The sequence below is a fragment of the Dermacentor andersoni genome, chromosome 8 (genome assembly GCF_023375885.2).
Source record: "Dermacentor andersoni chromosome 8, qqDerAnde1_hic_scaffold, whole genome shotgun sequence".
In the NCBI taxonomy this organism is placed as follows: domain Eukaryota; kingdom Metazoa; phylum Arthropoda; class Arachnida; order Ixodida; family Ixodidae; genus Dermacentor; species Dermacentor andersoni.
In genome coordinates, this window is record NC_092821.1 from 72,024,239 (window position 1) to 72,036,121 (window position 11,883).

The window sequence follows — 11,883 nt, forward strand, 5'->3', positions numbered from 1 at the left end:
ATAAACCACTCGATTCTCCGTTGTCAACCTGTAAAACGTGTATTCCTTGCGTCCGCTAAACCGAGCTCTCAGCATCATCATTATAATCACGAGGCGACCGTCTAAAAGAGCCAGTTAAGCTTGGCATATTACGGCATATTTCACACATTCCAGTAGAACTTCTTCAAACACTCAACATCCATTCTTCATTTCACCACTGCTTTCGAAAGGGACTTTCTGCAACAACTAAACTGCCTACCACCTTTTACGCGTTTGCCTCAATTTTTATAACGCTACCCTTATTGATGTTACATTCCTGAATTTTAATAAATTCTTCGACCGGATCTTTCATTTTATTTTGATAAGGAAACTTGGCAAGTATCACTTTCCACCAAGTCTGGTAAATTGAATATCTGCATATTGAGCATATTGCAGGAGTACCGCAAAGGAGAATGTACGTAACTTTCCTTTTCTTGCGCATATTGATGACCTAACACCGTGCAACGATGCAGTGTTATTACTACGTTGTTTGTGGACGACTGCTTACTCTACAAAGTGATTAACACTGATTATGACCAAGTATCTCTCAATAAAAACCTGAGTGCGATTTCTGACGGCTACGATGGTTGCGAAATGAAACTTGGGGAAGAAGAAACTATGCTTATGCGCACCATCAGCAAGAAATACCCTCTAGCCTATGAATACACTATTAAGGATGCGAAACTACCGAAATAGGCACGTTTAAATATATCGGTGTCACAATGAACGACCAGTTGAACGACTCACAACACACAAACAATGTTTGTGCATCTTCTCAGCATAAAATTGGCCTGCTAAGGCACTGTCCTAAACACTCGCTTTCATCCGTGAAACTATTAGTGTATAACGCGTTGGCAAGTTTGAGATTGGAATATATCGGTGTCGTCTGGGATCCGTTCACGAAAAAGGGCATTACCAACTGGACGCATCAACAGACTACCCATCTGTTTCGTATTTCATTGTTATGTACGTCATGATTCTCCACTTCACTTAATGAATAAACATAATACTGCCACCCATGAAACACGAAGAAAGGGACAACTGAAAAATTTATTTTCTTCCTCTGAAAACACGACTCACAGTTTGGCCCTGCACCCTGGCTCCCACCGCTATCAGACAAACTAGGCATCATCACTCCGACAAGGGAACTCTGAATTTCGCGCACACGAATTACTAAGTTCGATTTTTTTGCCAGAACAATTACTGAACGGAACACCCTCCATGTTGATTTGTTCACGTCTGATAATGGAATAATGCATTTGCATTGGACTACCTACCTACCTATAATGGTGCTTGTAGCAAATACTTCTTTTGCGTGTGAGTCTATGTATAAATCAATGGATTGTGCCCGTGTTCTCGCTGTATTAAACTTAGGAGGGCTCATTGGTTTCTTATATTGTTCATACTTTCTTGTTTCCGCCAAAAAAGTTCTCGTTGGGTATAACGGAATGTTCAAAGTCCCATGCATTGTACACTGTGCTTCTTAGGTGCACTGTAGACTGTATTTCTTTCTTTCTGCTACTTCTTTGCTTTGAAAACCACATATTGGATACCACACCATTATAAAAGATAATAGACTCCTGCCTGGGCCAAACTTTGGCCTGCAGTTTACAGAACATGTGTAAAACAATGTGTGGGTCACTGTTTATGGCAGGCTCAAAATGCGCTGTTTTACTGCAACCTCGACAGGCGTCCCGAACGTCTCCTGATTCTCGAGAGAATTTCCCGGCACATTAAACTGCTCAAAGCGCAAGAGTGTTTCCCGATTGGGAAGCCCAGGGTGGATCCCCTGGTAGTCCTATTGAAATATTAAAAGGTCAAGGCCAGGCCATGGGGTAGCTGACTGACAATGCTCGGTTTTCTGTTTATATTGTAGGGTGACAGGTGTCTGTCTGTGATATTCTTAAGTTATGGGGAAACTCGTAATAATGAAAAAAAGAAAGAACTTCATTGTGGCCCAATGAATAGAGCATCGGCCTGCTGTTCTGGGGGGGGGGGGGGGGGGTCAAGGTTGTTCTCGTGCCACCAAATGCGCTTCATGTGTTTTCTCTTTATTCCTTGAGTGAGGGGGAATCCTCTCGGTGAGAACCTGACCAGCGGCCGATAGATGGACAAACACAGGTGAAACCATGGGTTGTTAGACAAAGAAAACTTCGCTTTAGAACTGTGGGCAGAACCCATGTTACTATGACGGCCGATGTTAATGCAATTAGCATTGAAGAAAGGTAACGATGCGTAGCAATGGTGAATAAACCTTTATTTATAGTCAGTAGTTAACCTTCTGAGGTCTTCATTGTTTCGGCTATATGCGACATTACTGTCCCTGAGATAAGCCCCCTTTGCTATGACATTCAGTCACAGGATCGGCCGAGACCATGACGGCATGACAATGACTGTATGACGAAAATGGAACGATGACGAGGAAATGTCTAAGAAGGAATGACTTTGATAGAACGGCGAGGCCACTATGACGACGAGGGCATGACGACAATGAAATTTCGATCTTAACACAATGGTATAACGACGACAGCGTGACGACAATGACATGAGGAGAAGGAAGTGGTGATGATGGCGTGAGTGCCATGGTATTGCCACGTTGCAGGGACGGTGAAAATTCACAGCACTACATTAAGCCTTAAAATAACTGTTCATTGGGTGAACTTGTGCCCAGCAAAGCAATTAACGCTCAGGAGAACAATAGTGGCGAGCACTCGTAAATCACCCAAATTCGATCGGCGGATGAGACACGTCGCGTATTTATCCGTGTCTCATTGGAACTTCCCGTGTAAATGCTGGTACTTGTTTAACTTATAGAATATACACCGCTATTCTCATCGCGCTCGCAAGCTGATTTGTCAAGGTACGGTGAGAACCTAAACAACAGATAGAACCAGCGATAACATTCTAGTTAGCCCTATTAAACGAGCCCTTGTTTAATGTTTCCACAACAAAACGATTCTCTTTCACTACACTGACGCAGCATTGAAGCATTTCTTTCCCTATACGCTTTCTCACTGCATCTTCTGCTCAACGTTCAAGTACAAACTCGTGTTTTTAGATGTCTGTGCAACTGCACTGACACATTTAAGTGGCTATATACTCTCAATAACTGTGTGAGCAGTCACCAAATTTTTAACAAGCATTTTAACAGCGGTGTCGACCATTGGTTAGCCAACTGTTCCTTCGATAGATTTTCATGTCCAGGATTTAGTTTCACTTTATCCCTGCGTGCAAAAGTGATCACGCTCCAAGAAACTGATACTTTCAGGAGGAATTTTAGGACTCAATAAAATTATGTTTATTAGGTTTAACGTGTCCAAAATGCACAGTAGTTTATGAGGTACGGCGTTGTGGAGGGCCTTGGAGTAATTTTACCAGCGTAGTGTTTCATAACCTCCACGCAAAGCACGGAACACAAGCGGCTGTGCACTACACCTCCGTCAGCAAGCGGCTGCTACGGGCAGTACTCCAACCTCCAAGGTTGTGCTGAGTGGCGGCACGTCAAATTTGCTAAGCAACAACTGCGGGTGTAGCACTTTTCGCACCCTTGATATGCCTTGACCATCCAGTCAGTAAGACGCGCTCAAGACGTGCTCACTATGTCAGCGAAAAACGAAATAAAGGTTCTCAAATGTGGTCCATGTCTGTGTTATGTGAAAATAAGCACAGAACTGACATTGAAAAGGCCCCGTATGACAATGTGTTTATTGGTATAAGAAAATAGAGGGTAGCTAACTAGGCTGAGCCCATAGGGCAACCTTTGACTGTGCAGTGGAGAAAATCAGAGAGGAGGTCACTATAAAGAGCGGGAAAAAATATTTCAGGCCACGCACACATACACAGGCAGAAACGTTCCTCGTTAAGTCGGTCCTAGATGCTGATATAAGTTGATGGATCTCAAGAAACACAGTAGCGCTTCGGTGGCTTTTTTCACCGCAGCCCCAGGATCCCTTATTCTTCAAACTACTTGTTATCCCATTTCTCTCAAGTGATCCTAAATTCGAACCTTCAATCATGATTGAACACACACAACAGGTGCAACCCGTTATCCTGTGAGATCGTATGGTATAGTAAAATTTTATTCTGGGCCTTCGGAACGCGCGTCATCACGCAGCGGGCCGCGTCCACGTCGGTACACAAAGGCCGAGCTTCACCGCTGCGTGGCGGGCCCGCTGGACAGCCCGCGGCTGTGCTTCAAGCTCGGGGCTGCTTAGGGCAGCCTCCCGTTTGAACGACGTGACGTCGTCGCCGTCGCGTAACGCGGGGCATCAGCAGAGCACGTGTTCGCAAATTAGCTACGTCTGAGCATAGCTCGCAAATTTTGGTCGATTGTATCTCTGGACAGATTCTTTGGAACAGTGCGGGGTTAGGGTATGCCCCAACCTGGAGTAACCTCAGTGTTAAAGCCTGGAGTCTGCCTAGTTTCCTAGGTGGCGGATGATATCGTCTCCGTCCCATGCAAAACTGTTTGTTTAGTTCGTTATATGAGGAAGGAGGGTCCCGATTGTCCATAGCCTCCATGCTGCGCCACCCGGTAGCTACGCGGTTGACGACTCCTAGCGCAGCTTTATGGGCCGGTATGATGGAATTTTCTTTTTTGAGCTGTACAGAAAACGGGCCATATGAACGAGCACGCGCATAAAATGCGAAAAGCGTTCGTACATGGTTTTATTGCGAGGCCCACAATAGCAGAAAATTGTAGGCTTCAAAGAGCGCAGTGTGCTGTATGTGTGATATATGTGACAGCATCTCGGACGTTTCACCGCATTTCAGCTTTTCCATTTTTTCGAAATGTGAACCAAGCCAAAGCAAGCGGTGCCGGAGACCTCTTTTGTAAAACACAGCGTTTCACTCACCTCAAACATCGACGTCACACCGAGACCATAGAGTACAGGTACAAAGACGTGCGTAGCCAACGGGAAAAGAAGTAGCGGCAATGTCGACCACCAAATGAGGTGCCAGCCATACACGTAATAGTGGGCAGGCAAGGCAATAAGCCCCGTTGACGAGATGATTGATGCCACAGTCGAAGCTGCCAGAGGAAGCATCCTAAGTGTCCGGCTTCCGAGAAACACTTCCACTACTGCGGAAGTCGAACCAGCGTATCGCCCATGTTTCCGTAAGGAGAACCCAAGACCCAGACAAAAGTTTGCCAGGACCAGAACTCCGAACAGGACATATTCCAGGACGTCCATCATGGATGATGTCTCCTGCTTCCCGTCCCCGAATTCCAGTTAGGCGTTTTTCTGCACGGGAGAAATTAAGCCGCTTGAAATACTGCCGCTTGAATGGCGCTTTGCAACGAGTAAAAACTTCAAGTAGTTTTCAGTTCACATTGCACAGATTTGCAATTTACACGGCGCCTCGCACGCTCGCGCGTGCGCACTCAAACCTTATCGCTTATATTGGCTTAAACAGCTAATATGAAATTGCGCTTTGTTGGATAAAATTAACACGAAGTATTTCGCAAAACTTCAAGCAGCGCGAAGAAGACAAAGACAACAATCGGAAACACAAACAGGACGAGCGCTGTACTGCCAACTGGAAATTTTGTTGAAAGGTCAACCAGCTTTTATAACACTTAAAAAAAACAGTAATTAGAAGGTTGAAAGGCATTCGTACTGCCTACAGGTAGAGGTGCTTATTTCGAAAATTTATCTCAAGTTTTGTTAGGCTGAGTGACGCTGGTGCTAACGCATTTATCTCCTGCTTTGGTAATATAGTAAGCTTCTACAATTTCTCTTTCTTTTTCGCTCTTTCTGTGCTTCAGAAATCTGGTGTCATTGAACATTGGGGTACATCAGAATTTGTTGCAATGCGGAGCTAAATTGCTACCGTCCCTGTTTTTTACATCGTTTTTACGCTTCCTAGCTCTACCATTAAACATTGCCCTGTTTTTCCGATGCACACTGGTCCGCAATGTATAGGTATATCGTAAACGACGTCAGAGGCGGGCTTGAATTTTTTCTTGCGATTCGTGGTGCATTCCTGGCGTGTACAATTTTTCATAGCATTGCATAATTTCCGCAGTTTACAGGGAACGGAAAACATTAAGCTGATTAGCTGATTTTTTGCCTATTGGCCACTTTATTTTGATTATGGGATAACTTGTCAGCATGTAGTATTACATGAAAAGTTCGCTTTCCTTTTTCCTGATTTTCGATTTTTCTTCCTGGGTGCTTTGTTTCATTTTTTTTTGAAGGACTGATTTACACACGGCGGTGATGACAGATGATGGCTACCTGGCTGTTTTGCAGGAGACTACTTTTCATTTAGTGCTAAGAGGATGTGTTCATTGTAGCTTGAATACACGAGATGGCTGTTGCCTTTTTGATGAGTTTTGAATGAGCACTGTCATACGGAAGCACGCCTTTGATGAACCTAGGTTGATAAACTCAGCAAACATGATGATTTGATACAAATGAAAGATTAATAACAAGAATAGAGTGCTAGTTAAAATTCGGCAGTTCAAAGTAGAACTTCAATCGCCCACCGTGTATATTAAAATTCTAAAAATATATTTCTCGTCTTGGTCAAAGCAAAAACAACGTCGCAGCTTTACAAGAACCAGGTAGTCGTCTACGTAATGATAAATGCGCTTAACTGGGCAGTAAACTAAATCAGCGCAAATGCGTTTGTGCATGCTAGATAAAAAATATATCACAAAACCAGCGTACGATAAATGGACCGATAGAACTACAGGCGCCTTATATATAGAAATTTAGGTCATGATTGATGGCTGTTGACTGAAGATAAAATTGTGAGAGCGTAATCAAATTGTGAACGCTTATGCCAACGGAATTTTAACATTCTTCTTCACCTGTTTCATTGATAATTTCTCTTAAAGCAACCAACACACCTTCACAAGGAGCTAAATTGAAACCGACCTTCCAGATCAACAGAAAGCCCGTTGACGCAATTAAAGCTTGTAACACAAGTTCGCCTTAGTTCACTCACAAATTCTTCGAACTTCTCACTCACTAGGAGTTACTGACCGGCAGATTCTTTAGATGGCCTTTCAAAACGTCCGACATGCAACTACCACAAGGTATTGTAGGATACAATAACCCTTAACGGCTGGTTCGGAGTACATGTTTTTCACGTAAAGAACACTTGCAGAGACAAAGATTCAGCTTTGCTAGTGAGCTGCTTTAAGGGTTCGACATTAAGTTTTGTAAGCAGCTTCAGAGCAGCTCTTGTTTTTTTTTTTTCGGATCTGAATGGACTGCTTTGAAATCTTTCGTAATAGCTTCGGTGGCTTTTTTTTTCATGAGAAATTCTGGTAGCACGTTGAACCCTCCTTCCTTGTCGGACTGCAGGGAATTCATGCTGTTGTACTTCACCCAGGACACAGCGTGTTTAAACGGCAGTTTAAGTGCTTTCCTGTTGCGTAGTCCCGTTCATATTCATCCGCCTTGTCAGCCATATCTCTGGCTATGGCCCGAAACGAAACGGATAAGCCAGGTTTATGAAGCAGGCAAAAATCAAAAACAAATAAAGAAATTATAGAAGCTTGCTGCATTACCAAAGCAGGAGATGAATGCACTAGCACAGCGTCAATCAGCCTAAAAAAGATAAGTGCCTTTATCGGTAGGTAGTATGCATGCCTTTGAACATTTGGTTATTGTTGGTCTTTTTTGGCATGTTATAAGAGCTGGTTGACGTTTGAATAAAATTTTGAGTTGGCAATACAGCGCTCGTCCTGTTCCGCGTGTTTTTGATTGTTGTCCTCGTCTTTCCATGTTGGACTTTAGAAGATCCCACTCGCCCAAGTCAAGTTGTTGCCACTACAGATTTCTTAAGCTTTCATATTCCTTTGTAGAGTGCAGTTATAATCAAGAGACCTAACGAAATGTCTTTGCACTGAGATATACTACTTCTGGTTGACCGAATCAAAACTCAAGGTACAGCGTGAGCTGTCAGTCATTCATCCTCAGACACAGGCGCGCCCATCGGCTTTACCCGCAGGGTGCTAGGATGCTTGCCTTACTGAGGTAATTTAGCTCGTTTCCTTTCGTTTACTTGGCTTGCTTTCTAACCAAAGGAAGCAAATGCAAAAGTATCGCACTAAGGCGAGCATCCTCGCACCTCCCACCCACTTCGGTAAAACGTGTGCATGTTTCCGTTAATTAACATATCTGAGATGTTTATGCCATGTACGCCTAGCAGAATATACAATGACAACGATATCTATTTTCCCATCAGTACAGTGTAATAATAGAAAGGGGTGTGCGGGAAAAGCTGCCATTTCAACAGCTTGACGAAGACCAAGGCCCCCGCATTAACGATTACTGCAATAACAAACACAATTGTCTTGTAACTTTTCAGAAATCATGGAGAAAAATTACGCAAATAACAACAGAAGTTGTTTACAAAAATGCAAACATACACAATCTTACAGCAATACAAAAATATAAGCATGTATTCCTACACACAAAATTTCAATCTTCTACGGAGATTGCATTTTAAAAAAATTCGCAAAGTGTACATTATTGTGCAAATATTTTTCTGCTAGATGTAGAGCAAGAACGAACAACGCAAACATACTGCTCTCGTCCGAAAAAGGCAGCAAACAAAAAACATTTTTTTTCCTAAAGAGATCAAGGAGAAAAAGATCAAAGAAATTCGACTTGCCTTAAAGTGAAAGAACTACGAATAGCTTGAAAGGTAGTGTTCTTGAGTTGAATAGCTTCGCTGTGTAATTTACTAATCTTCGTAAGTAATTACGAAGCGTCTGTTGCCCATATGTTGCTCTTACTGTTGGTATTTTCCAGCATTCCTTCTTGCGTGTTGCATATATAGTGCTATTGTTTTCTGACTTGGCAAGTCGCGTAAGACAACTTTATCCAGTGTTTAACTCTCGTATAAAAGGTCTACACAGTTGATAATCATACATTGTTGCGATTGGCATCACTGTATATTTTACAAGAAATTCAAGTGTACGAAAGTAACCACGGACCTCTTCAATTACACGCAGAAACTTTTTTATATTGCAAGACATGAACGTTGTGCAGATTTCCTTGAGTGGAAGTAGCCCAAAACGAAATGGCAATAATTAACCTGAGATTGAAACAAACTGTTAAAAACCATCATCAGAACTTTCTGTCGCAGTATATGGCGATTACGATAAACATTACCATTACCCGGAACGGTTTTACTCCTAAACAATTGACATCTGTATCCCAGGATGAGGTTTCTTGAAAGACGACACCCAATGTTTTAAAGCTGGGTTTTAAAGCCTTAGGCTGAGAATTTAGTAGCATGCGTTTATTATTGACAATGTTATTATTTTACAGGAAATTTTCATAGCATTCGGTTTTTGTATTTAGTGAAACTATTTTCGCCTGTCCATTCGTCTAAGTTTTGGAAGGTTAAATTGGCTTCACCATATATTCATAAACTGAATTTCCTATTAAAAGATGCGGGTGTCATCAGCTTAAATTATATATTTTGCCGCAGTGTTTATAATATTATGTCACTAATGTAAGGGCAGAAAAGAAAGGGGCCCAAGATGCTACCTTATGGCACACCACAAAATACAGCAAGCAGACTAGAGACATCTTGATTTTTGTCCACTGTCTGGAAACGGTTCTGTAGGTAGGATTCAATCAGGTGTGCAGCTTTGCCACTGTAGCCATAGCGTTAAAGTTTCTCAATTAGAAGAGAATGGTTTATATGGTAAAAGGCTTTGGTAAAGCCTACAAAACTTTGCAAGACAAATTTTTCCTCGTCAGCCGCGGTTAAAAATAATTATTCTTGAGCAAGTATCACTAGCTCATTGCTGAGACCCTTACGGAAAGCAAACTGGAACAGAGTTAAAAGATTATGTTTTTCTTCGATTACAATAAAGCCATTTATAATTACTTTTTCTATAATTTTCCAAAATGCAAGGAGGATTACTATCGGGCGATAATTACACATGTCATTTTAGTACGTTGTTTTTGCAACACTATTGGACGAGCTGCTTGCATTTGACGAGGGAAAAGAGCCAGGTTAGGGCATAGGGAACATATAAAAGTAATACAAGGTGCTTAAAGATCAGCAACATACTTAAAAGGTTTTATTTAGAATCCATCGATGCATTTTGCGTTACTTGTATTACGGTTATAATTGTATCATTTGCTTCAATTTCATTTACGGCTTTTAAAGAATTGCGCTTGTAACATAGGCAAGGTTATTTAGGTTATTTTTCACAACAGGAGTGTTAACGACACCAGTAAAGTGCTTAATAAATGCACCTGCAAGGAATGCACCCTAATGTTCCTGACAATTTATTTCCACCTTCGTAATTGGATCAGGAGTTGCGTTATTCTTTGAGAAAAAGTTGTATCTTCCACATAAACTCGGAACATCGAACTGCAGCACCGAAGAAACTTGCAGGGTAGTCACGTCTAGCTTTTTTTATATCCCTATCCAAATGATTGCTGCATGATTTAAACGGAAGAAAGAGTTCAGTATCTTTAGTTTCAGTAAATTTGTAATATAGCTTATTCTCCTTGATTCTAAAAGGAGGTCTGAGCTTATTCACGGTTTCCGAATTTTTTTCACTGTGCTTAACGCGAAAAACAGGAAAGCTAGCTGCATATATCGGTATAGAATACGACGAAATATTTCATGGGTCTTGTTGGCGTCGCTGCATTGAAACACTTCTCAAGAAATATATTCCACTGGTTCCAGAAATTTGGACAAGTTTTTTTGTGTGGTGTTCTGTATAGCGTGAGTTAATTTGGGCCTCTTACTACGTAGACGCACCTTGCAACAAAGGAATAAAGGTAGGTGATCACTGAGAACATGAGCGAATACACCATCTTTGAAGTATGCATGATTTATATTTGAAAAAGAAATCTCAAATAAACGTGAAGAATACAGAGTGATAGTAGTGGTATATAAAGCATTGGATGTATTCTTCAGTACTTTGCAACAGATTGAGCAGCGTCCCCCCCCCCCCCCAGACGTGTACGTTAGAGTGAAATGTGCTAATATATTAGGATGGTGTTTGCGGCATATATTTTGGCTGTCTAATGCTAAGATCTGAAAAAAAGTAAATACCGTTTTCTGTGACAGTTATTGCTGACATATGTAATGTCACGTGAAATATGAGCCCCGACACAGTGCCCATGATGGAACTGGCCCCGGGACTACCGGGTACATTGACACGCGAAATACTGGTTTAATAACTGCCAGTAATCTGAAAGTGTTTAGCTCTGGAGCTTTTGGTACGTGTGCGCCGCTGTGCAGTCTTGGGGGCCCCTCTTACCACGCGCACTATATTTCAGCTAATATTTGAAGCAACAGTACATTATTATTTTTTTACGGGTGACCTTCCTTTGCCGTCTCACCACTGTTCCATGGTTGTCGGTTAGCTCAAGACGCGCCTGCATGTATTTCAAGTATGCAGAATGTCGTCATGGGTTCAATAGCGAAAGAGAGTTGTCTAATCAGATTGCGCGCGTGAAGCGAGTACTGGCGTATACATTCTCGATCACATTTCAGCGCCCGCAATTGTCCTGGAATGTACGACCATTCCAATCTGATGAACCGATGCCTTGATTCGTAGATCAGATTCAGATCAACTATTTTGCGCGCAGCCATCGTTGTGCTTTAATTGTTATGTTCTTTTCCAGCGCAAGCTCGCACTATAATCAGTTATATTCGTGACTCACTCCGTTGGAGCTACCTTGTTCTTCACATCACTACAACTTGACAGTATAGACTTGCTACATTTATTAAATACTCAGGAATGGACTAGGATTTTTGCTGCGTGTGCGTTTACTAATTTATACAAATAAGTTATTATTCGCAACTGACTTATTATTCTAAGAAGTTGTAAATGACAGCAACCTGGACACTCACAGAAGGTCTCAA